Below are 23,307 nucleotides of genomic sequence, written 5' to 3' on the forward strand. Positions count from 1 at the left end.
CACTGACTTCTTTCATTTAATGCCTGCAGACTATAAAAGAGAACCCAACCCAAAAAGTTTGGTTGATTAGTCTGTGGCATTCTGTTAAACTGTTGCTTATGGCGGTCTCTGTGAGCTTCTCAGCGACATTCAGCCAGCCAGGTATCCTGCCTGCAGTAGATGGAATGTGGCAATGGAACGCTGGCTGCGCGTGTCATAATAGGCTCTGAGCCTTTATATACCTGTGCACAGCAGCAGCCACCTTCAGTCTGCTGCTGGACAGCCAGCAGCAGCAGCAGCAGGAGAGGTATGTAATCAGGAGCCCTCCTGCTAAGGGTAGACAGCTGCTCGTTCCACCCCACCCCCCGCCTTAATTGGTTCTCCTCCCTTCCAACGGTGTTGAGGCGGGTGGGAACAGCAGGGGGTGAAGGTGCTGTGTTTAAAGAGGTGGAGTTATGCAGATCTAAAACGCGTGGATTGCAGCAGCAGCAAGCCGAAAAGTGCAGGCATGTAAGGGATCTAGAGGTTGACAACATGTCTTCTTAACGGGAGTCCAGGAGCTCATCTCCACAAATGGACTTTTCAGGATCCTTGGGTGGCTCCGTAGTTTGAAACCAATTCTGGTTATCGCTTCTCGGCCTTTTGGCTAAGATCAAGTGTAGTATCTTTTGAAAAGGCAGTTTTGTCCTTGGGCTGCCCTAGTAAATTGATGCATATTACACACTGGTTTGGTGCACTTGTTAGTACGCCAGGTGGCTCATAGAGTTATATGATGGAAAACATGGCCCTCCAGGATCGAAGTCACTAGGCTGGGTAAGTGTGAGGGCTTTGGAGCAATGTGCCCCAGGAGTAGGCGCCCTGGTGGGAGTCCAAGCTTACTGGGACTGGGAACCCCAGAAAGACTTGGCTTCGTAGCACGCCGCACCTTTGCCAATCATACTTTCTGAGCAACCCCCCCTATTCCTGGCCTCCGGGCTAGGAAGGGGAATTTTTATAAACCCGGTCGGAGGTCCGTTCAGCTTTGGGCTGAGAAACCAACACAGGCTCCAGCTCCACTAGGGTGGCAGCCTAGATGGAAGCTGGGAGCACGAAAACGGCTCTTCTCCGGCTTCGGCTAGGGAGAGCATCGGAGATCCCTGACCCTCGCTGTGGCCTTCTGGCTCGGAGGGATGGGGATGGTTTATTGGGGACCCTCTCCTCCGGGAAGGGTCCACATGAATCCTCGCCTCGTGCGCTGTTTTGGTGTGACTTCGGTCACATTTTTCAGTGCCTTGGATGCAGCTTCAATCAAAAAAATCTGTTCTTATCAGTTTAATATCTGATACGTCCCCTATCTGGGGACCATATATTAAATGGATTTTTAGAACAGGGAGATGGAAAAAGAGCTTGCTCTGTCCACTCCACGCATTGACCTGGTATTGCAGTATCTCCAGGACCGGTGCACCCCTTCTTTAATGCAGTTTCTAAAATCAGAAAGAATTGAATTCAATGTTTTTTGTTCATTTTGCTTGTTTGTCGGATTTTGGGATGGACTCTTTGGCTTTGCTTTTCTTCTCCTCATTGGATTTTTCATGTTCAAAGTTGCAGAAGCCAGATTACAAGCTCATTTTGGTTCAACTTCAGCAACTGTGCATTGCATTGCCATGTAATGTGATGCAATGCTATCTTTCTAGCTCTCCCTTTTTACTTCCTTTTGGATAAACAGACATATTAGGCAAGCATTTTGGAGCTTTCACCTAAATAACTACAGGTGGTGAGATAAGCTGCACAATATAATTGACCTTTCAGTATATTGTTGCACACACACCATCTATTTAGCAAATGCCCTTGTTATCAACAGCAGCCTTTTAAACTCACCTGAGCTAACAGGTATGTGCGCTGGTTACTCTGCTGCGCTTAAAATTTCTTTTTTGGTTTGCTACAATGCCTTTTCTGAAACGTTGTCTCCCTCTGCTGGAACACTGACTTCTTTCATTTAATGCCTGCAGACTATAAAAGAGAACCCAACCCAAAAAGTTTGGTTGATTAGTCTGTGGCATTCTGTTAAACTGTTGCTTATGGCGGTCTCTGTGAGCTTCTCAGCGACATTCAGCCAGCCAGGTATCCTGCCTGCAGTAGATGGAATGTGGCAATGGAACGCTGGCTGCGCGTGTCATAATAGGCTCTGAGCCTTTATATACCTGTGCACAGCAGCAGCCACCTTCAGTCTGCTGCTGGACAGCCAGCAGCAGCAGCAGCAGGAGAGGTATGTAATCAGGAGCCCTCCTGCTAAGGGTAGACAGCTGCTCGTTCCACCCCACCCCCCGCCTTAATTGGTTCTCCTCCCTTCCAACGGTGTTGAGGCGGGTGGGAACAGCAGGGGGTGAAGGTGCTGTGTTTAAAGAGGTGGAGTTATGCAGATCTAAAACGCGTGGATTGCAGCAGCAGCAAGCCGAAAAGTGCAGGCATGTAAGGGATCTAGAGGTTGACAACATGTCTTCTTAACGGGAGTCCAGGAGCTCATCTCCACAAATGGACTTTTCAGGATCCTTGGGTGGCTCCGTAGTTTGAAACCAATTCTGGTTATCGCTTCTCGGCCTTTTGGCTAAGATCAAGTGTAGTATCTGTTCTTATCAGTTTAATATCTGATACGTCCCCTATCTGGGGACCATATATCAAATGGATTTTTAGAACAGGGAGATGGAAAAAGAGCTTGCTCTGTCCACTCCACGCATTGACCTGGTATTGCAGTATCTCCAGGACCGGTGCACCCCTTCTTTAATGCAGTTTCTAAAATCAGAAAGAATTGAATTCAATGTTTTTTGTTCATTTTGCTTGTTTGTCGGATTTTGGGATGGACTCTTTGGCTTTGCTTTTCTTCTCCTCATTGGATTTTTCATGTTCAAAGTTGCAGAAGCCAGATTACAAGCTCATTTTGGTTCAACTTCAGCAACTGTGCATTGCATTGCCATGTAATGTGATGCAATGCTATCTTTCTAGCTCTCCCTTTTTACTTCCTTTTGGATAAACAGACATATTAGGCAAGCATTTTGGAGCTTTCACCTAAATAACTACAGGTGGTGAGATAAGCTGCACAATATAATTGACCTTTCAGTATATTGTTGCACACACACCATCTATTTAGCAAATGCCCTTGTTATCAACAGCAGCCTTTTAAACTCACCTGAGCTAACAGGTATGTGCGCTGGTTACTCTGCTGCGCTTAAAATTTCTTTTTTGGTTTGCTACAATGCCTTTTCTGAAACGTTGTCTCCCTCTGCTGGAACACTGACTTCTTTCATTTAATGCCTGCAGACTATAAAAGAGAACCCAACCCAAAAAGTTTGGTTGATTAGTCTGTGGCATTCTGTTAAACTGTTGCTTATGGCGGTCTCTGTGAGCTTCTCAGCGACATTCAGCCAGCCAGGTATCCTGCCTGCAGTAGATGGAATGTGGCAATGGAACGCTGGCTGCGCGTGTCATAATAGGCTCTGAGCCTTTATATACCTGTGCACAGCAGCAGCCACCTTCAGTCTGCTGCTGGACAGCCAGCAGCAGCAGCAGCAGCAGGAGAGGTATGTAATCAGGAGCCCTCCTGCTAAGGGTAGACAGCTGCTCGTTCCACCCCACCCCCCGCCTTAATTGGTTCTCCTCCCTTCCAACGGTGTTGAGGCGGGTGGGAACAGCAGGGGGTGAAGGTGCTGTGTTTAAAGAGGTGGAGTTATGCAGATCTAAAACGCGTGGATTGCAGCAGCAGCAAGCCGAAAAGTGCAGGCATGTAAGGGATCTAGAGGTTGACAACATGTCTTCTTAACGGGAGTCCAGGAGCTCATCTCCACAAATGGACTTTTCAGGATCCTTGGGTGGCTCCGTAGTTTGAAACCAATTCTGGTTATCGCTTCTCGGCCTTTTGGCTAAGATCAAGTGTAGTATCTGTTCTTATCAGTTTAATATCTGATACGTCCCCTATCTGGGGACCATATATCAAATGGATTTTTAGAACAGGGAGATGGAAAAAGAGCTTGCTCTGTCCACTCCACGCATTGACCTGGTATTGCAGTATCTCCAGGACCGGTGCACCCCTTCTTTAATGCAGTTTCTAAAATCAGAAAGAATTGAATTCAATGTTTTTTGTTCATTTTGCTTGTTTGTCGGATTTTGGGATGGACTCTTTGGCTTTGCTTTTCTTCTCCTCATTGGATTTTTCATGTTCAAAGTTGCAGAAGCCAGATTACAAGCTCATTTTGGTTCAACTTCAGCAACTGTGCATTGCATTGCCATGTAATGTGATGCAATGCTATCTTTCTAGCTCTCCCTTTTTACTTCCTTTTGGATAAACAGACATATTAGGCAAGCATTTTGGAGCTTTCACCTAAATAACTACAGGTGGTGAGATAAGCTGCACAATATAATTGACCTTTCAGTATATTGTTGCACACACACCATCTATTTAGCAAATGCCCTTGTTATCAACAGCAGCCTTTTAAACTCACCTGAGCTAACAGGTATGTGCGCTGGTTACTCTGCTGCGCTTAAAATTTCTTTTTTGGTTTGCTACAATGCCTTTTCTGAAACGTTGTCTCCCTCTGCTGGAACACTGACTTCTTTCATTTAATGCCTGCAGACTATAAAAGAGAACCCAACCCAAAAAGTTTGGTTGATTAGTCTGTGGCATTCTGTTAAACTGTTGCTTATGGCGGTCTCTGTGAGCTTCTCAGCGACATTCAGCCAGCCAGGTATCCTGCCTGCAGTAGATGGAATGTGGCAATGGAACGCTGGCTGCGCGTGTCATAATAGGCTCTGAGCCTTTATATACCTGTGCACAGCAGCAGCCACCTTCAGTCTGCTGCTGGACAGCCAGCAGCAGCAGCAGCAGGAGAGGTATGTAATCAGGAGCCCTCCTGCTAAGGGTAGACAGCTGCTCGTTCCACCCCACCCCCCGCCTTAATTGGTTCTCCTCCCTTCCAACGGTGTTGAGGCGGGTGGGAACAGCAGGGGGTGAAGGTGCTGTGTTTAAAGAGGTGGAGTTATGCAGATCTAAAACGCGTGGATTGCAGCAGCAGCAAGCCGAAAAGTGCAGGCATGTAAGGGATCTAGAGGTTGACAACATGTCTTCTTAACGGGAGTCCAGGAGCTCATCTCCACAAATGGACTTTTCAGGATCCTTGGGTGGCTCCGTAGTTTGAAACCAATTCTGGTTATCGCTTCTCGGCCTTTTGGCTAAGATCAAGTGTAGTATCTGTTCTTATCAGTTTAATATCTGATACGTCCCCTATCTGGGGACCATATATTAAATGGATTTTTAGAACAGGGAGATGGAAAAAGAGCTTGCTCTGTCCACTCCACGCATTGACCTGGTATTGCAGTATCTCCAGGACCGGTGCACCCCTTCTTTAATGCAGTTTCTAAAATCAGAAAGAATTGAATTCAATGTTTTTTGTTCATTTTGCTTGTTTGTCGGATTTTGGGATGGACTCTTTGGCTTTGCTTTTCTTCTCCTCATTGGATTTTTCATGTTCAAAGTTGCAGAAGCCAGATTACAAGCTCATTTTGGTTCAACTTCAGCAACTGTGCATTGCATTGCCATGTAATGTGATGCAATGCTATCTTTCTAGCTCTCCCTTTTTACTTCCTTTTGGATAAACAGACATATTAGGCAAGCATTTTGGAGCTTTCACCTAAATAACTACAGGTGGTGAGATAAGCTGCACAATATAATTGACCTTTCAGTATATTGTTGCACACACACCATCTATTTAGCAAATGCCCTTGTTATCAACAGCAGCCTTTTAAACTCACCTGAGCTAACAGGTATGTGCGCTGGTTACTCTGCTGCGCTTAAAATTTCTTTTTTGGTTTGCTACAATGCCTTTTCTGAAACGTTGTCTCCCTCTGCTGGAACACTGACTTCTTTCATTTAATGCCTGCAGACTATAAAAGAGAACCCAACCCAAAAAGTTTGGTTGATTAGTCTGTGGCATTCTGTTAAACTGTTGCTTATGGCGGTCTCTGTGAGCTTCTCAGCGACATTCAGCCAGCCAGGTATCCTGCCTGCAGTAGATGGAATGTGGCAATGAAACGCTGGCTGCGCGTGTCATAATAGGCTCTGAGCCTTTATATACCTGTGCACAGCAGCAGCCACCTTCAGTCTGCTGCTGGACAGCCAGCAGCAGCAGCAGCAGGAGAGGTATGTAATCAGGAGCCCTCCTGCTAAGGGTAGACAGCTGCTCGTTCCACCCCACCCCCCGCCTTAATTGGTTCTCCTCCCTTCCAACGGTGTTGAGGCGGGTGGGAACAGCAGGGGGTGAAGGTGCTGTGTTTAAAGAGGTGGAGTTATGCAGATCTAAAACGCGTGGATTGCAGCAGCAGCAAGCCGAAAAGTGCAGGCATGTAAGGGATCTAGAGGTTGACAACATGTCTTCTTAACGGGAGTCCAGGAGCTCATCTCCACAAATGGACTTTTCAGGATCCTTGGGTGGCTCCGTAGTTTGAAACCAATTCTGGTTATCGCTTCTCGGCCTTTTGGCTAAGATCAAGTGTAGTATCTGTTCTTATCAGTTTAATATCTGATACGTCCCCTATCTGGGGACCATATATTAAATGGATTTTTAGAACAGGCAGATGGAAAAAGAGCTTGCTCTGTCCACTCCACGCATTGACCTGGTATTGCAGTATCTCCAGGACCGGTGCACCCCTTCTTTAATGCAGTTTCTAAAATCAGAAAGAATTGAATTCAATGTTTTTTGTTCATTTTGCTTGTTTGTCGGATTTTGGGATGGACTCTTTGGCTTTGCTTTTCTTCTCCTCATTGGATTTTTCATGTTCAAAGTTGCAGAAGCCAGATTACAAGCTCATTTTGGTTCAACTTCAGCAACTGTGCATTGCATTGCCATGTAATGTGATGCAATGCTATCTTTCTAGCTCTCCCTTTTTACTTCCTTTTGGATAAACAGACATATTAGGCAAGCATTTTGGAGCTTTCACCTAAATAACTACAGGTGGTGAGATAAGCTGCACAATATAATTGACCTTTCAGTATATTGTTGCACACACACCATCTATTTAGCAAATGCCCTTGTTATCAACAGCAGCCTTTTAAACTCACCTGAGCTAACAGGTATGTGCGCTGGTTACTCTGCTGCGCTTAAAATTTCTTTTTTGGTTTGCTACAATGCCTTTTCTGAAACGTTGTCTCCCTCTGCTGGAACACTGACTTCTTTCATTTAATGCCTGCAGACTATAAAAGAGAACCCAACCCAAAAAGTTTGGTTGATTAGTCTGTGGCATTCTGTTAAACTGTTGCTTATGGCGGTCTCTGTGAGCTTCTCAGCGACATTCAGCCAGCCAGGTATCCTGCCTGCAGTAGATGGAATGTGGCAATGGAACGCTGGCTGCGCGTGTCATAATAGGCTCTGAGCCTTTATATACCTGTGCACAGCAGCAGCCACCTTCAGTCTGCTGCTGGACAGCCAGCAGCAGCAGCAGCAGGAGAGGTATGTAATCAGGAGCCCTCCTGCTAAGGGTAGACAGCTGCTCGTTCCACCCCACCCCCCGCCTTAATTGGTTCTCCTCCCTTCCAACGGTGTTGAGGCGGGTGGGAACAGCAGGGGGTGAAGGTGCTGTGTTTAAAGAGGTGGAGTTATGCAGATCTAAAACGCGTGGATTGCAGCAGCAGCAAGCCGAAAAGTGCAGGCATGTAAGGGATCTAGAGGTTGACAACATGTCTTCTTAACGGGAGTCCAGGAGCTCATCTCCACAAATGGACTTTTCAGGATCCTTGGGTGGCTCCGTAGTTTGAAACCAATTCTGGTTATCGCTTCTCGGCCTTTTGGCTAAGATCAAGTGTAGTATCTGTTCTTATCAGTTTAATATCTGATACGTCCCCTATCTGGGGACCATATATTAAATGGATTTTTAGAACAGGGAGATGGAAAAAGAGCTTGCTCTGTCCACTCCACGCATTGACCTGGTATTGCAGTATCTCCAGGACCGGTGCACCCCTTCTTTAATGCAGTTTCTAAAATCAGAAAGAATTGAATTCAATGTTTTTTGTTCATTTTGCTTGTTTGTCGGATTTTGGGATGGACTCTTTGGCTTTGCTTTTCTTCTCCTCATTGGATTTTTCATGTTCAAAGTTGCAGAAGCCAGATTACAAGCTCATTTTGGTTCAACTTCAGCAACTGTGCATTGCATTGCCATGTAATGTGATGCAATGCTATCTTTCTAGCTCTCCCTTTTTTCTTCCTTTTGGATAAACAGACATATTAGGCAAGCATTTTGGAGCTTTCACCTAAATAACTACAGGTGGTGAGATAAGCTGCACAATATAATTGACCTTTCAGTATATTGTTGCACACACACCATCTATTTAGCAAATGCCCTTGTTATCAACAGCAGCCTTTTAAACTCACCTGAGCTAACAGGTATGTGCGCTGGTTACTCTGCTGCGCTTAAAATTTCTTTTTTGGTTTGCTACAATGCCTTTTCTGAAACGTTGTCTCCCTCTGCTGGAACACTGACTTCTTTCATTTAATGCCTGCAGACTATAAAAGAGAACCCAACCCAAAAAGTTTGGTTGATTAGTCTGTGGCATTCTGTTAAACTGTTGCTTATGGCGGTCTCTGTGAGCTTCTCAGCGACATTCAGCCAGCCAGGTATCCTGCCTGCAGTAGATGGAATGTGGCAATGGAACGCTGGCTGCGCGTGTCATAATAGGCTCTGAGCCTTTATATACCTGTGCACAGCAGCAGCCACCTTCAGTCTGCTGCTGGACAGCCAGCAGCAGCAGCAGCAGGAGAGGTATGTAATCAGGAGCCCTCCTGCTAAGGGTAGACAGCTGCTCGTTCCACCCCACCCCCCGCCTTAATTGGTTCTCCTCCCTTCCAACGGTGTTGAGGCGGGTGGGAACAGCAGGGGGTGAAGGTGCTGTGTTTAAAGAGGTGGAGTTATGCAGATCTAAAACGCGTGGATTGCAGCAGCAGCAAGCCGAAAAGTGCAGGCATGTAAGGGATCTAGAGGTTGACAACATGTCTTCTTAACGGGAGTCCAGGAGCTCATCTCCACAAATGGACTTTTCAGGATCCTTGGGTGGCTCCGTAGTTTGAAACCAATTCTGGTTATCGCTTCTCGGCCTTTTGGCTAAGATCAAGTGTAGTATCTGTTCTTATCAGTTTAATATCTGATACGTCCCCTATCTGGGGACCATATATTAAATGGATTTTTAGAACAGGGAGATGGAAAAAGAGCTTGCTCTGTCCACTCCACGCATTGACCTGGTATTGCAGTATCTCCAGGACCGGTGCACCCCTTCTTTAATGCAGTTTCTAAAATCAGAAAGAATTGAATTCAATGTTTTTTGTTCATTTTGCTTGTTTGTCGGATTTTGGGATGGACTCTTTGGCTTTGCTTTTCTTCTCCTCATTGGATTTTTCATGTTCAAAGTTGCAGAAGCCAGATTACAAGCTCATTTTGGTTCAACTTCAGCAACTGTGCATTGCATTGCCATGTAATGTGATGCAATGCTATCTTTCTAGCTCTCCCTTTTTACTTCCTTTTGGATAAACAGACATATTAGGCAAGCATTTTGGAGCTTTCACCTAAATAACTACAGGTGGTGAGATAAGCTGCACAATATAATTGACCTTTCAGTATATTGTTGCACACACACCATCTATTTAGCAAATGCCCTTGTTATCAACAGCAGCCTTTTAAACTCACCTGAGCTAACAGGTATGTGCGCTGGTTACTCTGCTGCGCTTAAAATTTCTTTTTTGGTTTGCTACAATGCCTTTTCTGAAACGTTGTCTCCCTCTGCTGGAACACTGACTTCTTTCATTTAATGCCTGCAGACTATAAAAGAGAACCCAACCCAAAAAGTTTGGTTGATTAGTCTGTGGCATTCTGTTAAACTGTTGCTTATGGCGGTCTCTGTGAGCTTCTCAGCGACATTCAGCCAGCCAGGTATCCTGCCTGCAGTAGATGGAATGTGGCAATGGAACGCTGGCTGCGCGTGTCATAATAGGCTCTGAGCCTTTATATACCTGTGCACAGCAGCAGCCACCTTCAGTCTGCTGCTGGACAGCCAGCAGCAGCAGCAGGAGAGGTATGTAATCAGGAGCCCTCCTGCTAAGGGTAGACAGCTGCTCGTTCCACCCCACCCCCCGCCTTAATTGGTTCTCCTCCCTTCCAACGGTGTTGAGGCGGGTGGGAACAGCAGGGGGTGAAGGTGCTGTGTTTAAAGAGGTGGAGTTATGCAGATCTAAAACGCGTGGATTGCAGCAGCAGCAAGCCGAAAAGTGCAGGCATGTAAGGGATCTAGAGGTTGACAACATGTCTTCTTAACGGGAGTCCAGGAGCTCATCTCCACAAATGGACTTTTCAGGATCCTTGGGTGGCTCCGTAGTTTGAAACCAATTCTGGTTATCGCTTCTCGGCCTTTTGGCTAAGATCAAGTGTAGTATCTGTTCTTATCAGTTTAATATCTGATACGTCCCCTATCTGGGGACCATATATTAAATGGATTTTCAGAACAGGGAGATGGAAAAAGAGCTTGCTCTGTCCACTCCACGCATTGACCTGGTATTGCAGTATCTCCAGGACCGGTGCACCCCTTCTTTAATGCAGTTTCTAAAATCAGAAAGAATTGAATTCAATGTTTTTTGTTCATTTTGCTTGTTTGTCGGATTTTGGGATGGACTCTTTGGCTTTGCTTTTCTTCTCCTCATTGGATTTTTCATGTTCAAAGTTGCAGAAGCCAGATTACAAGCTCATTTTGGTTCAACTTCAGCAACTGTGCATTGCATTGCCATGTAATGTGATGCAATGCTATCTTTCTAGCTCTCCCTTTTTACTTCCTTTTGGATAAACAGACATATTAGGCAAGCATTTTGGAGCTTTCACCTAAATAACTACAGGTGGTGAGATAAGCTGCACAATATAATTGACCTTTCAGTATATTGTTGCACACACACCATCTATTTAGCAAATGCCCTTGTTATCAACAGCAGCCTTTTAAACTCACCTGAGCTAACAGGTATGTGCGCTGGTTACTCTGCTGCGCTTAAAATTTCTTTTTTGGTTTGCTACAATGCCTTTTCTGAAACGTTGTCTCCCTCTGCTGGAACACTGACTTCTTTCATTTAATGCCTGCAGACTATAAAAGAGAACCCAACCCAAAAAGTTTGGTTGATTAGTCTGTGGCATTCTGTTAAACTGTTGCTTATGGCGGTCTCTGTGAGCTTCTCAGCGACATTCAGCCAGCCAGGTATCCTGCCTGCAGTAGATGGAATGTGGCAATGGAACGCTGGCTGCGCGTGTCATAATAGGCTCTGAGCCTTTATATACCTGTGCACAGCAGCAGCCACCTTCAGTCTGCTGCTGGACAGCCAGCAGCAGCAGCAGCAGGAGAGGTATGTAATCAGGAGCCCTCCTGCTAAGGGTAGACAGCTGCTCGTTCCACCCCACCCCCCGCCTTAATTGGTTCTCCTCCCTTCCAACGGTGTTGAGGCGGGTGGGAACAGCAGGGGGTGAAGGTGCTGTGTTTAAAGAGGTGGAGTTATGCAGATCTAAAACGCGTGGATTGCAGCAGCAGCAAGCTGAAAAGTGCAGGCATGTAAGGGATCTAGAGGTTGACAACATGTCTTCTTAACGGGAGTCCAGGAGCTCATCTCCACAAATGGACTTTTCAGGATCCCTGGGTGGCTCCGTAGTTTGAAACCAATTCTGGTTATCGCTTCTCGGCCTTTTGGCTAAGATCAAGTGTAGTATCTGTTCTTATCAGTTTAATATCTGATACGTCCCCTATCTGGGGACCATATATTAAATGGATTTTTAGAACAGGGAGATGGAAAAAGAGCTTGCTCTGTCCACTCCACGCATTGACCTGGTATTGCAGTATCTCCAGGACCGGTGCACCCCTTCTTTAATGCAGTTTCTAAAATCAGAAAGAATTGAATTCAATGTTTTTTGTTCATTTTGCTTGTTTGTCGGATTTTGGGATGGACTCTTTGGCTTTGCTTTTCTTCTCCTCATTGGATTTTTCATGTTCAAAGTTGCAGAAGCCAGGTTACAAGCTCATTTTGGTTCAACTTCAGCAACTGTGCATTGCATTGCCATGTAATGTGATGCAATGCTATCTTTCTAGCTCTCCCTTTTTACTTCCTTTTGGATAAACAGACATATTAGGCAAGCATTTTGGAGCTTTCACCTAAATAACTACAGGTGGTGAGATAAGCTGCACAATATAATTGACCTTTCAGTATATTGTTGCACACACACCATCTATTTAGCAAATGCCCTTGTTATCAACAGCAGCCTTTTAAACTCACCTGAGCTAACAGGTATGTGCGCTGGTTACTCTGCTGCGCTTAAAATTTCTTTTTTGGTTTGCTACAATGCCTTTTCTGAAACGTTGTCTCCCTCTGCTGGAACACTGACTTCTTTCATTTAATGCCTGCAGACTATAAAAGAGAACCCAACCCAAAAAGTTTGGTTGATTAGTCTGTGGCATTCTGTTAAACTGTTGCTTATGGCGGTCTCTGTGAGCTTCTCAGCGACATTCAGCCAGCCAGGTATCCTGCCTGCAGTAGATGGAATGTGGCAATGGAACGCTGGCTGCGCGTGTCATAATAGGCTCTGAGCCTTTATATACCTGTGCACAGCAGCAGCCACCTTCAGTCTGCTGCTGGACAGCCAGCAGCAGCAGCAGCAGGAGAGGTATGTAATCAGGAGCCCTCCTGCTAAGGGTAGACAGCTGCTCATTCCACCCCACCCCCCGCCTTAATTGGTTCTCCTCCCTTCCAACCGTGTTGAGGCGGGTGGGAACAGCAGGGGGTGAAGGTGCTGTGTTTAAAGAGGTGGAGTTATGCAGATCTAAAACGCGTGGATTGCAGCAGCAGCAAGCCGAAAAGTGCAGGCATGTAAGGGATCTAGAGGTTGACAACATGTCTTCTTAACGGGAGTCCAGGAGCTCATCTCCACAAATGGACTTTTCAGGATCCTTGGGTGGCTCCGTAGTTTGAAACCAATTCTGGTTATCGCTTCTCGGCCTTTTGGCTAAGATCAAGTGTAGTATCTGTTCTTATCAGTTTAATATCTGATACGTCCCCTATCTGGGGACCATATATTAAATGGATTTTCAGAACAGGGAGATGGAAAAAGAGCTTGCTCTGTCCACTCCACGCATTGACCTGGTATTGCAGTATCTCCAGGACCGGTGCACCCCTTCTTTAATGCAGTTTCTAAAATCAGAAAGAATTGAATTCAATGTTTTTTGTTCATTTTGCTTGTTTGTCGGATTTTGGGATGGACTCTTTGGCTTTGCTTTTCTTCTCCTCATTGGATTTTTCATGTTCAAAGTTGCAGAAGCCAGATTACAAGCTCATTTTGGTTCAACTTCAGCAACTGTGCATTGCATTGCCATGTAATGTGATGCAATGCTATCTTTCTAGCTCTCCCTTTTTACTTCCTTTTGGATAAACAGACATATTAGGCAAGCATTTTGGAGCTTTCACCTAAATAACTACAGGTGGTGAGATAAGCTGCACAATATAATTGACCTTTCAGTATATTGTTGCACACACACCATCTATTTAGCAAATGCCCTTGTTATCAACAGCAGCCTTTTAAACTCACCTGAGCTAACAGGTATGTGCGCTGGTTACTCTGCTGCGCTTAAAATTTCTTTTTTGGTTTGCTACAATGCCTTTTCTGAAACGTTGTCTCCCTCTGCTGGAACACTGACTTCTTTCATTTAATGCCTGCAGACTATAAAAGAGAACCCAACCCAAAAAGTTTGGTTGATTAGTCTGTGGCATTCTGTTAAACTGTTGCTTATGGCGGTCTCTGTGAGCTTCTCAGCGACATTCAGCCAGCCAGGTATCCTGCCTGCAGTAGATGGAATGTGGCAATGGAACGCTGGCTGCGCGTGTCATAATAGGCTCTGAGCCTTTATATACCTGTGCACAGCAGCAGCCACCTTCAGTCTGCTGCTGGACAGCCAGCAGCAGCAGCAGCAGGAGAGGTATGTAATCAGGAGCCCTCCTGCTAAGGGTAGACAGCTGCTCGTTCCACCCCACCCCCCGCCTTAATTGGTTCTCCTCCCTTCCAACGGTGTTGAGGCGGGTGGGAACAGCAGGGGGTGAAGGTGCTGTGTTTAAAGAGGTGGAGTTATGCAGATCTAAAACGCGTGGATTGCAGCAGCAGCAAGCTGAAAAGTGCAGGCATGTAAGAGATCTAGAGGTTGACAACATGTCTTCTTAACGGGAGTCCAGGAGCTCATCTCCACAAATGGACTTTTCAGGATCCTTGGGTGGCTCCGTAGTTTGAAACCAATTCTGGTTATCGCTTCTCGGCCTTTTGGCTAAGATCAAGTGTAGTATCTGTTCTTATCAGTTTAATATCTGATACGTCCCCTATCTGGGGACCATATATTAAATGGATTTTTAGAACAGGGAGATGGAAAAAGAGCTTGCTCTGTCCACTCCACGCATTGACCTGGTATTGCAGTATCTCCAGGACCGGTGCACCCCTTCTTTAATGCAGTTTCTAAAATCAGAAAGAATTGAATTCAATGTTTTTTGTTCATTTTGCTTGTTTGTCGGATTTTGGGATGGACTCTTTGGCTTTGCTTTTCTTCTCCTCATTGGATTTTTCATGTTCAAAGTTGCAGAAGCCAGGTTACAAGCTCATTTTGGTTCAACTTCAGCAACTGTGCATTGCATTGCCATGTAATGTGATGCAATGCTATCTTTCTAGCTCTCCCTTTTTACTTCCTTTTGGATAAACAGACATATTAGGCAAGCATTTTGGAGCTTTCACCTAAATAACTACAGGTGGTGAGATAAGCTGCACAATATAATTGACCTTTCAGTATATTGTTGCACACACACCATCTATTTAGCAAATGCCCTTGTTATCAACAGCAGCCTTTTAAACTCACCTGAGCTAACAGGTATGTGCGCTGGTTACTCTGCTGCGCTTAAAATTTCTTTTTTGGTTTGCTACAATGCCTTTTCTGAAACGTTGTCTCCCTCTGCTGGAACACTGACTTCTTTCATTTAATGCCTGCAGACTATAAAAGAGAACCCAACCCAAAAAGTTTGGTTGATTAGTCTGTGGCATTCTGTTAAACTGTTGCTTATGGCGGTCTCTGTGAGCTTCTCAGCGACATTCAGCCAGCCAGGTATCCTGCCTGCAGTAGATGGAATGTGGCAATGGAACGCTGGCTGCGCGTGTCATAATAGGCTCTGAGCCTTTATATACCTGTGCACAGCAGCAGCCACCTTCAGTCTGCTGCTGGACAGCCAGCAGCAGCAGCAGGAGAGGTATGTAATCAGGAGCCCTCCTGCTAAGGGTAGACAGCTGCTCGTTCCACCCCACCCCCCGCCTTAATTGGTTCTCCTCCCTTCCAACGGTGTTGAGGCGGGTGGGAACAGCAGGGGGTGAAGGTGCTGTGTTTAAAGAGGTGGAGTTATGCAGATCTAAAACGCGTGGATTGCAGCAGCAGCAAGCCGAAAAGTGCAGGCATGTAAGGGATCTAGAGGTTGACAACATGTCTTCTTAACGGGAGTCCAGGAGCTCATCTCCACAAATGGACTTTTCAGGATCCTTGGGTGGCTCCGTAGTTTGAAACCAATTCTGGTTATCGCTTCTCGGCCTTTTGGCTAAGATCAAGTGTAGTATCTGTTCTTATCAGTTTAATATCTGATACGTCCCCTATCTGGGGACCATATATTAAATGGATTTTTAGAACAGGGAGATGGAAAAAGAGCTTGCTCTGTCCACTCCACGCATTGACCTGGTATTGCAGTATCTCCAGGACCGGTGCACCCCTTCTTTAATGCAGTTTCTAAAATCAGAAAGAATTGAATTCAATGTTTTTTGTTCATTTTGCTTGTTTGTCGGATTTTGGGATGGACTCTTTGGCTTTGCTTTTCTTCTCCTCATTGGATTTTTCATGTTCAAAGTTGCAGAAGCCAGATTACAAGCTCATTTTGGTTCAACTTCAGCAACTGTGCATTGCATTGCCATGTAATGTGATGCAATGCTATCTTTCTAGCTCTCCCTTTTTACTTCCTTTTGGATAAACAGACATATTAGGCAAGCATTTTGGAGCTTTCACCTAAATAACTACAGGTGGTGAGATAAGCTGCACAATATAATTGACCTTTCAGTATATTGTTGCACACACACCATCTATTTAGCAAATGCCCTTGTTATCAACAGCAGCCTTTTAAACTCACCTGAGCTAACAGGTATGTGCGCTGGTTACTCTGCTGCGCTTAAAATTTCTTTTTTGGTTTGCTACAATGCCTTTTCTGAAACGTTGTCTCCCTCTGCTGGAACACTGACTTCTTTCATTTAATGCCTGCAGACTATAAAAGAGAACCCAACCCAAAAAGTTTGGTTGATTAGTCTGTGGCATTCTGTTAAACTGTTGCTTATGGCGGTCTCTGTGAGCTTCTCAGCGACATTCAGCCAGCCAGGTATCCTGCCTGCAGTAGATGGAATGTGGCAATGGAACGCTGGCTGCGCGTGTCATAATAGGCTCTGAGCCTTTATATACCTGTGCACAGCAGCAGCCACCTTCAGTCTGCTGCTGGACAGCCAGCAGCAGCAGCAGCAGGAGAGGTATGTAATCAGGAGCCCTCCTGCTAAGGGTAGACAGCTGCTCATTCCACCCCACCCCCCGCCTTAATTGGTTCTCCTCCCTTCCAACGGTGTTGAGGCGGGTGGGAACAGCAGGGGGTGAAGGTGCTGTGTTTAAAGAGGTGGAGTTATGCAGATCTAAAACGCGTGGATTGCAGCAGCAGCAAGCCGAAAAGTGCAGGCATGTAAGGGATCTAGAGGTTGACAACATGTCTTCTTAACGGGAGTCCAGGAGCTCATCTCCACAAATGGACTTTTCAGGATCCTTGGGTGGCTCCGTAGTTTGAAACCAATTCTGGTTATCGCTTCTCGGCCTTTTGGCTAAGATCAAGTGTAGTATCTGTTCTTATCAGTTTAATATCTGATACGTCCCCTATCTGGGGACCATATATTAAATGGATTTTTAGAACAGGGAGATGGAAAAAGAGCTTGCTCTGTCCACTCCACGCATTGACCTGGTATTGCAGTATCTCCAGGACCGGTGCACCCCTTCTTTAATGCAGTTTCTAAAATCAGAAAGAATTGAATTCAATGTTTTTTGTTCATTTTGCTTGTTTGTCGGATTTTGGGATGGACTCTTTGGCTTTGCTTTTCTTCTCCTCATTGGATTTTTCATGTTCAAAGTTGCAGAAGCCAGGTTACAAGCTCATTTTGGTTCAAGTTCAGCAACTGTGCATTGCATTGCCATGTAATGTGATGCAATGCTATCTTTCTAGCTCTCCCTTTTTACTTCCTTTTGGATAAACAGACATATTAGGCAAGCATTTTGGAGCTTTCACCTAAATAACTACAGGTGGTGAGATAAGCTGCACAATATAATTGACCTTTCAGTATATTGTTGCACACACACCATCTATTTAGCAAATGCCCTTGTTATCAACAGCAGCCTTTTAAACTCACCTGAGCTAACAGGTATGTGCGCTGGTTACTCTGCTGCGCTTAAAATTTCTTTTTTGGTTTGCTACAATGCCTTTTCTGAAACGTCTCCCTCTGCTGGAACACTGACTTCTTTCATTTAATGCCTGCAGACTATAAAAGAGAACCCAACCCAAAAAGTTTGGTTGATTAGTCTGTGGCATTCTGTTAAACTGTTGCTTATGGCGGTCTCTGTGAGCTTCTCAGCGACATTCAGCCAGCCAGGTATCCTGCCTGCAGTAGATGGAATGTGGCAATGGAACGCTGGCTGCGCGTGTCATAATAGGCTCTGAGCCTTTATATACCTGTGCACAGCAGCAGCCACCTTCAGTCTGCTGCTGGACAGCCAGCAGCAGCAGCAGGAGAGGTATGTAATCAGGAGCCCTCCTGCTAAGGGTAGACAGCTGCTCGTTCCACCCCACCCCCCGCCTTAATTGGTTCTCCTCCCTTCCAACGGTGTTGAGGCGGGTGGGAACAGCAGGGGGTGAAGGTGCTGTGTTTAAAGAGGTGGAGTTATGCAGATCTAAAACGCGTGGATTGCAGCAGCAGCAAGCCGAAAAGTGCAGGCATGTAAGGGATCTAGAGGTTGACAACATGTCTTCTTAACGGGAGTCCAGGAGCTCATCTCCACAAATGGACTTTTCAGGATCCTTGGGTGGCTCCGTAGTTTGAAACCAATTCTGGTTATCGCTTCTCGGCCTTTTGGCTAAGATCAAGTGTAGTATCTGTTCTTATCAGTTTAATATCTGATACGTCCCCTATCTGGGGACCATATATTAAATGGATTTTTAGAACAGGGAGATGGAAAAAGAGCTTGCTCTGTCCACTCCACGCATTGACCTGGTATTGCAGTATCTCCAGGACCGGTGCACCCCTTCTTTAATGCAGTTTCTAAAATCAGAAAGAATTGAATTCAATGTTTTTTGTTCATTTTGCTTGTTTGTCGGATTTTGGGATGGACTCTTTGGCTTTGCTTTTCTTCTCCTCATTGGATTTTTCATGTTCAAAGTTGCAGAAGCCAGATTACAAGCTCATTTTGGTTCAACTTCAGCAACTGTGCATTGCATTGCCATGTAATGTGATGCAATGCTATCTTTCTAGCTCTCCCTTTTTACTTCCTTTTGGATAAACAGACATATTAGGCAAGCATTTTGGAGTTTTCACCTAAATAACTACAGGTGGTGAGATAAGCTGCACAATATAATTGACCTTTCAGTATATTGTTGCACACACACCATCTATTTAGCAAATGCCCTTGTTATCAACAGCAGCCTTTTAAACTCACCTGAGCTAACAGGTATGTGCGCTGGTTACTCTGCTGCGCTTAAAATTTCTTTTTTGGTTTGCTACAATGCCTTTTCTGAAACGTTGTCTCCCTCTGCTGGAACACTGACTTCTTTCATTTAATGCCTGCAGACTATAAAAGAGAACCCAACCCAAAAAGTTTGGTTGATTAGTCTGTGGCATTCTGTTAAACTGTTGCTTATGGCGGTCTCTGTGAGCTTCTCAGCGACATTCAGCCAGCCAGGTACCCTGCCTGCAGTAGATGGAATGTGGCAATGGAACGCTGGCTGCGCGTGTCATAATAGGCTCTGAGCCTTTATATACCTGTGCACAGCAGCAGCCACCTTCAGTCTGCTGCTGGACAGCCAGCAGCAGCAGCAGCAGGAGAGGTATGTAATCAGGAGCCCTCCTGCTAAGGGTAGACAGCTGCTCGTTCCACCCCACCCCCCGCCTTAATTGGTTCTCCTCCCTTCCAACGGTGTTGAGGCGGGTGGGAACAGCAGGGGGTGAAGGTGCTGTGTTTAAAGAGGTGGAGTTATGCAGATCTAAAACGCGTGGATTGCAGCAGCAGCAAGCCGAAAAGTGCAGGCATGTAAGGGATCTAGAGGTTGACAACATGTCTTCTTAACGGGAGTCCAGGAGCTCATCTCCACAAATGGACTTTTCAGGATCCTTGGGTGGCTCCGTAGTTTGAAACCAATTCTGGTTATCGCTTCTCGGCCTTTTGGCTAAGATCAAGTGTAGTATCTGTTCTTATCAGTTTAATATCTGATACGTCCCCTATCTGGGGACCATATATTAAATGGATTTTTAGAACAGGGAGATGGAAAAAGAGCTTGCTCTGTCCACTCCACGCATTGACCTGGTATTGCAGTATCTCCAGGACCGGTGCACCCCTTCTTTAATGCAGTTTCTAAAATCAGAAAGAATTGAATTCAATGTTTTTTGTTCATTTTGCTTGTTTGTCGGATTTTGGGATGGACTCTTTGGCTTTGCTTTTCTTCTCCTCATTGGATTTTTCATGTTCAAAGTTGCAGAAGCCAGATTACAAGCTCATTTTGGTTCAACTTCAGCAACTGTGCATTGCATTGCCATGTAATGTGATGCAATGCTATCTTTCTAGCTCTCCCTTTTTACTTCCTTTTGGATAAACAGACATATTAGGCAAGCATTTTGGAGCTTTCACCTAAATAACTACAGGTGGTGAGATCAGCTGCACAATATAATTGACCTTTCAGTATATTGTTGCACACACACCATCTATTTAGCAAATGCCCTTGTTATCAACAGCAGCCTTTTAAACTCACCTGAGCTAACAGGTATGTGCGCTGGTTTCTCTGCTGCGCTTAAAATTTCTTTTTTGGTTTGCTACAATGCCTTTTCTGAAACGTTGTCTCCCTCTGCTGGAACACTGACTTCTTTCATTTAATGCCTGCAGACTATAAAAGAGAACCCAACCCAAAAAGTTTGGTTGATTAGTCTGTGGCATTCTGTTAAACTGTTGCTTATGGCGGTCTCTGTGAGCTTCTCAGCGACATTCAGCCAGCCAGGTATCCTGCCTGCAGTAGATGGAATGTGGCAATGGAACGCTGGCTGCGCGTGTCATAATAGGCTCTGAGCCTTTATATACCTGTGCACAGCAGCAGCCACCTTCAGTCTGCTGCTGGACAGCCAGCAGCAGCAGCAGCAGGAGAGGTATGTAATCAGGAGCCCTCCTGCTAAGGGTAGACAGCTGCTCGTTCCACCCCACCCCCGCCTTAATTGGTTCTCCTCCCTTCCAACGGTGTTGAGGCGGGTGGGAACAGCAGGGGGTGAAGGTGCTGTGTTTAAAGAGGTGGAGTTATGCAGATCTAAAACGCGTGGATTGCAGCAGCAGCAAGCCGAAAAGTGCAGGCATGTAAGGGATCTAGAGGTTGACAACATGTCTTCTTAACGGGAGTCCAGGAGCTCATCTCCACAAATGGACTTTTCAGGATCCTTGGGTGGCTCCGTAGTTTGAAACCAATTCTGGTTATCGCTTCTCGGCCTTTTGGCACGATCTATCAGGTTTACCTGTGTGGTCTTGCCTGTGAGGTGCTCTTGGTACCCTTTCTCTCGGCCTGGGGGGATCGTTCCTCTTCGGAGGGACTTAACCCCCCTGCTGCTATTGGGAGGAAGGATTAGTCCGGGAGCAACGGGAAGGGATCCCATGAAGGGTTGCGCCTTTCATAGAGAAGAGTCGGTACGTTCCTGAGTGAAGGATGCCGGCAACGCTCACATATTCATCGGGTGATGCCCGGATGCGGAACACCGTGAGGATTGAAGTTGGAGCAGCATCGAGGATGGAGAAGAATTTGGACTACATCTGCCATAGGATTCTTCTTGGAGTTCTGGAGTTTCGGCGGGAAGACATATTCTGCTTCCAGGACAATGAGTACAAAGGGACATACACCATCACCTTCAAGAGCCAGGGATGCTGTCAGCAACTCGTACAAAAGGTAAACGAGAAAAACTACTTAGATGAATTGGATGGACTAACCTTTTGTCTCTTGTATGCTTATGACGAGATCCCCATCGTGGTGCATTTCCCGAACCCCTTTGTGGAAGCTGCAGACATCTCGACCTACCTTACCCGCTATTGTGATGATCTGAGATGCCTGGGTACTGTGAAGAACGCGGTAGGCTTCTGGTGCGGCAAGAGAAGGTATATGGCCCGTCTAAAGAGGGACCTTAGTGGAGTGGGAGGAATGCTACACCCTCCCTCCACCTTCGTAATCGGTAAGAGCAGAGGCTACTTATTTTATCCTGGAATGCCAGTATGTTGCAGGAACTGTGGACAAATGGGTCATACCCAAACGTCCTGCACGGGCAGGAAAGTAGACCGCTGCAATAATTGCAGCTGTTACGGACATTTAATGAAGGACTGTCCCGCTGGGAGGAAATGTAATCTCTGCGGTGAGGCGGGGCACATGTTCCGAGGATGCCCCAACAGGACCAGGACCAGGACCTACGCAGAAGCTGCATCTTCTGAAGCTGAGCCGATGCGCCCACCGGTCTTCACTGGCAGGCCGGCGTCGGAGGGCGGTTCGAAGGGCGAGAAGGCTGGGATGGAGCAGGGAGCCGGAGGCCCCTCTGGGGCGGCACCTGCATCGAAGTCCCTTAACGATGGGCGGACCTCGCATGGACCGGAGCGGGGGGGTCCTCCTTCTGGGAGGGTATCCTCCGTATCGATGGTTCCCGATACCGATCCTGTTGGGCTGGAGGGTGGTGCCCCTGTGCGGTTGGCTACAGGGGACCACGCAGCGATGGCCTCAGGATCTTCCAGGGCGATTAGCCAGCCAGATGAGGGGGCTTTGCTTCTAGGTGGCGAACATCAGGAAATCTGTGTTGCTGATCTTGTCCTGATGGACCAGTCTCCCCCCCTGGAGGAGGTGGAGGAAGAGGAGGACTGCACCAGTGACCTAGTGGAGTCTGCCCCGAAAAAGAGACGGAATGTCGAAGCCCCAGCGTCTCCTGGAATGTGGCTGGGAACCGTGACCTACGAGGGGGCAACCGCCGGCTCACAGAATATCGAGTCATTTGGGTCCTCTAGCCCGGATGTCCTGGAGCAATTTGATATACAGGGCTTTGAGTCAGGTGTTCTCATGGAAGATCCACCACCCTGACCTATGAATGCCCACATTAAGACTTGTCTCACTGAATGTGAGGTCATTAAAGAGCCCAGTTCGTAGGGCTGCTCTATTCAAGTATTTAGAAACCACTGACTTTGACATATATTTATTACAGGAATGCGGGATACAACATGCACTAAATTATAATGATATCAAGACAGATTGGAGACTGGGGCCCTCCATCTGGTCTGGCTCCAATGACAACAAGTCAGCGGGGGTGGGCTTCCTCTGTCGTGGGAGAAATATTACTATAAATGCTGTCACAGAAATAGTACCAGGCAGAGTGGTTTTAGTGCATTTTAAATTTAATGGTTTTACCCTACGTGTAATGAATATTTATGCTCCCCCTGATAAGCAAGAGAGAATTAATTTATTTGGGATATTGCCATTGTACTGTACTGGGTCATCTCCCCTAATCGTAGGGGGTGATTTTAATTGTCTTTGTGCTAGTGAACAACGAGCGGGGGGTGACCCTTTACGCAAATTGGATAAGTCATGTCATCTATTGAATGATTTTATAACTGATTTTAAATTATGCGATGCGTGGAGGTCACTCCTGCCGACGGACCCTGGTTATACGTGGTCCGGAAGAGGGGTGTCCTCCAGGATCGATTTTATTTTCCTATCAGATGATTTTAACCCTGTTAAATGTGTTTTAACATCAAATATATTTTCTGACCATAAGGGCTTGGAGGTGCACCTAGAATACCGGGATGAACAGAGGGTCAACAGGGGCCTCTGGCGTCTAAGTACTTACCTGCTGGAGGACCCTCTGATTCGACAAGACTTTGGTAAAGCCTATCAAGCCTGGCGGCGACAAAAACCTTCTGATGCCCCTATGGTAACCTGGTGG

General features: G+C 46.1%; 15 non-coding genes and 1 pseudogene across 15 annotated transcripts; all 16 read left to right on the plus strand.

The window, feature by feature from the left end:
- The first annotated feature begins 605 nt into the window (after positions 1-605).
- On the plus strand, positions 606-721 carry LOC141214394 (U2 spliceosomal RNA; annotated as a pseudogene).
- A 524-nt stretch (positions 722-1,245) lies between these two features.
- On the plus strand, positions 1,246-1,428 carry LOC141214342 (U2 spliceosomal RNA). The gene has a single exon (XR_012283608.1). It is a non-coding gene; the product is annotated as a U2 spliceosomal RNA (small nuclear RNA).
- A 1,115-nt stretch (positions 1,429-2,543) lies between these two features.
- Positions 2,544-2,734, plus strand: LOC141214307 (U2 spliceosomal RNA). The gene has a single exon (XR_012283573.1). It is a non-coding gene; the product is annotated as a U2 spliceosomal RNA (small nuclear RNA).
- Positions 2,735-3,852: 1,118 nt separating this feature from the next.
- On the plus strand, positions 3,853-4,043 carry LOC141214308 (U2 spliceosomal RNA). The gene has a single exon (XR_012283574.1). It is a non-coding gene; the product is annotated as a U2 spliceosomal RNA (small nuclear RNA).
- A 1,115-nt stretch (positions 4,044-5,158) lies between these two features.
- Positions 5,159-5,349, plus strand: LOC141214246 (U2 spliceosomal RNA). Its single transcript, XR_012283514.1, has one exon. It is a non-coding gene; the product is annotated as a U2 spliceosomal RNA (small nuclear RNA).
- A 1,115-nt stretch (positions 5,350-6,464) lies between these two features.
- Positions 6,465-6,655, plus strand: LOC141214325 (U2 spliceosomal RNA). Its single transcript, XR_012283591.1, has one exon. It is a non-coding gene; the product is annotated as a U2 spliceosomal RNA (small nuclear RNA).
- A 1,115-nt stretch (positions 6,656-7,770) lies between these two features.
- On the plus strand, positions 7,771-7,961 carry LOC141214247 (U2 spliceosomal RNA). The gene has a single exon (XR_012283515.1). It is a non-coding gene; the product is annotated as a U2 spliceosomal RNA (small nuclear RNA).
- Positions 7,962-9,076: 1,115 nt separating this feature from the next.
- LOC141214250 (U2 spliceosomal RNA) lies at positions 9,077-9,267 on the plus strand. The gene has a single exon (XR_012283517.1). It is a non-coding gene; the product is annotated as a U2 spliceosomal RNA (small nuclear RNA).
- Positions 9,268-10,379: 1,112 nt separating this feature from the next.
- On the plus strand, positions 10,380-10,570 carry LOC141214311 (U2 spliceosomal RNA). Its single transcript, XR_012283577.1, has one exon. It is a non-coding gene; the product is annotated as a U2 spliceosomal RNA (small nuclear RNA).
- Positions 10,571-11,685: 1,115 nt separating this feature from the next.
- LOC141214251 (U2 spliceosomal RNA) lies at positions 11,686-11,876 on the plus strand. The gene has a single exon (XR_012283518.1). It is a non-coding gene; the product is annotated as a U2 spliceosomal RNA (small nuclear RNA).
- A 1,115-nt stretch (positions 11,877-12,991) lies between these two features.
- Positions 12,992-13,182, plus strand: LOC141214313 (U2 spliceosomal RNA). Its single transcript, XR_012283579.1, has one exon. It is a non-coding gene; the product is annotated as a U2 spliceosomal RNA (small nuclear RNA).
- Positions 13,183-14,297: 1,115 nt separating this feature from the next.
- LOC141214252 (U2 spliceosomal RNA) lies at positions 14,298-14,488 on the plus strand. Its single transcript, XR_012283519.1, has one exon. It is a non-coding gene; the product is annotated as a U2 spliceosomal RNA (small nuclear RNA).
- A 1,112-nt stretch (positions 14,489-15,600) lies between these two features.
- On the plus strand, positions 15,601-15,791 carry LOC141214253 (U2 spliceosomal RNA). The gene has a single exon (XR_012283520.1). It is a non-coding gene; the product is annotated as a U2 spliceosomal RNA (small nuclear RNA).
- Positions 15,792-16,906: 1,115 nt separating this feature from the next.
- Positions 16,907-17,097, plus strand: LOC141214254 (U2 spliceosomal RNA). Its single transcript, XR_012283522.1, has one exon. It is a non-coding gene; the product is annotated as a U2 spliceosomal RNA (small nuclear RNA).
- A 1,109-nt stretch (positions 17,098-18,206) lies between these two features.
- LOC141214255 (U2 spliceosomal RNA) lies at positions 18,207-18,397 on the plus strand. The gene has a single exon (XR_012283523.1). It is a non-coding gene; the product is annotated as a U2 spliceosomal RNA (small nuclear RNA).
- A 1,115-nt stretch (positions 18,398-19,512) lies between these two features.
- On the plus strand, positions 19,513-19,703 carry LOC141214256 (U2 spliceosomal RNA). The gene has a single exon (XR_012283524.1). It is a non-coding gene; the product is annotated as a U2 spliceosomal RNA (small nuclear RNA).
- The last annotated feature ends 3,604 nt before the right edge of the window (positions 19,704-23,307 follow it).

This window comes from Phyllobates terribilis, unplaced genomic scaffold (assembly GCF_046119375.1).
Source record: "Phyllobates terribilis strain yellow unplaced genomic scaffold, ASM4611937v1 Scaffold_217__1_contigs__length_3308461, whole genome shotgun sequence".
NCBI lineage: Eukaryota > Metazoa > Chordata > Amphibia > Anura > Dendrobatidae > Phyllobates > Phyllobates terribilis.